The sequence below is a fragment of the Babylonia areolata genome, chromosome 5, assembly GCF_041734735.1.
Source record: "Babylonia areolata isolate BAREFJ2019XMU chromosome 5, ASM4173473v1, whole genome shotgun sequence".
Classification (NCBI taxonomy): domain Eukaryota; kingdom Metazoa; phylum Mollusca; class Gastropoda; order Neogastropoda; family Buccinidae; genus Babylonia; species Babylonia areolata.
Window position 1 is genome coordinate 9,684,196 of NC_134880.1, and position 2,341 is coordinate 9,686,536.

The following is a 2,341-nucleotide window of genomic DNA, read 5'->3' on the forward strand; positions in this document are numbered from 1 at the left end:
CATGCGAAGCAAAGTGACAGCTTAGCACAGTATAGCTGGCTGAGCTCCCGCTGCTGACAATGGCATTCCGGAGGGCTGAGCTGATTCAAGGCTGGTGGTGCAGGAGGAGACGGGGGGGGGGGGGGGGGGGGGGAGACTTCCAGAAAAAACAACAAACAAAACTCCCAGTGTTTTTGCCTCGGGAAAGAACAACAAAACACTCCTTTTTTTCTGAAAAAACAAGACAAAAACACTCCTCTCAGGACCTCTCCCCACCCCCCACCCCCCTCACCCCACCCCCGAATGAAGTACTGAACTCAAGCATGAAAAGAAAAGAAAAAAAGAAAACGAACAAAAACCAAAAGACACACACACACACACACACACACACAGAGTACTGGACACGAACCCGTGGAACACTCGCTTCCTATACGCGGATGCACTTACCACTCGGCCACCGATCGACATACCGAGATCGAACAATTATCAAAAAGAGAATAATAATTTTCTCGTTGCCAAGCATGCAGCGTCTCGGATTTGTCGACATTGTAGGGTGGAGAAAAATAAACAAAACAAAACAAATTCAACGAAAGACTGTTCAGAGTGACGGGACTTTGATAAAGTCAAGATCTTGGTAGCAAGAAAAGAGAACTCTCCGGCCTCTCTTCCCTAGCCTCTAGATCTAAGAATGAAGATCCATCTTTTTTACAATGCTGACGCACAACACAGTAAATGGAGTTCGAGCTATAAAACGACCGACACCAGCTTCGTGGGGCGTTCATTGTGTTTATTGTGCGGAACTAAAATAGGGCATTAACTCTGAATAACAAATAAAAGAAGAAAATAAATAACATTACAATAAAGAAAGAAGTGAAGAGGAAGATTCGATGGGGAACATGAAAAAGGCCGAGAGGTCTAGGCAGATGACTGCCAGTCCCTACACTACTACTACTACTCACTACTGTAATATGGGATCATTAGTAACGATCATTGACAAAAAAAAAAAAAAAAAAATCGAAGACATGCCTTTTGATCTTTACAGACGTGCTAAGTGACAGTGGTTGAACTTGGGTGAGTGTAACTAGGCGCCGAGGTATAACATTTACAAGGTAAGTTTTCCTTCTCTCTTTAACCCACCATCAAAGTCTCCATGCATGCATGCACATATTCGGAACACAGCACACGCACACGCAAACACACGCACGCCCACAACCATCCAAACATGCGTGTACGTACACATACATACACACATTATTGGTAATCTTACACATCTAACATTACTTTAGTGAAAAGACGTTATTATACTAAAGATTGAAACATGCATGTACGAGCATACATGGCACACGCTCTCAAACACACACACACGCACACGCACACACACAAGCGCAGACACACACACACACACAAGCACACACACACACACACACACACACACACACACACACACACACACACACACACTACTCCCTCCACTGTCTCCAGACCTCCTCCAACGCACCCTCACCCTCTCTGGCCAGCCCCCCCTACCCCCCATTTGCGCACCCCCCTCCCCCTACCCCCCACACCCCACCCCTCACACACACACACACACACTCCGATCCTCAGGAAGATATCAGCAGATCGAATGACCAACTCACACACACACAATTATTGCATGACAGGCCTGTCGATAGTATCAAGACAGGTGGGTTGGGGGTTTTTTTTTGTTTTGTTTGTTTGTTTCACCACCACCACCACCTCCCCCCTTCTCATAAGGTGAGATATGATGGCATGGGGGTGGGGTTGTTTTGTATTTGGTTGTATGGTTGTCTGATTGGTGTGTGTGTGTGTGTGTGTGACTGTCAGTAGTTGTATGCGTGTGTGTGTTTGTGCTTGTGTGTATGTGTGTGTCTGTGGCAGTGCATGGATGCATGCATGAGTGTACTTGTACACACACACTTGGGTGTATATATATATATATATATATATATATAGAGAGAGAGAGAGAGAGAGAGAGAGAGAGAGGTTTTCTTTTCACAGAAGATATTGTTTAGTGTATATGAATCAGTCTGCATGCTTTGACACCTCAATGAAACTGAAATAGTGAAAAGTGAAATCAGTGACCAGACAAATGCAATGTGAGGTCACCACATCATTTTTTTTAAAATAAAAACATCAACACCCCCCCCCCCCCTCCCCCACCCCACCACACCCCCCCACACCCCCTGAAATATTGTGTTGACTATATGTGTCGACAATGTGCAGATGTGTGAGACAAACTATATTTATTGTTGCCCGCTCCCATATCCCCCCATTGCTCTCCCTTCACCCCATATATGTATTAACCATTTTAATGTCTTTATTTTATGTATGTTTTCTCAAA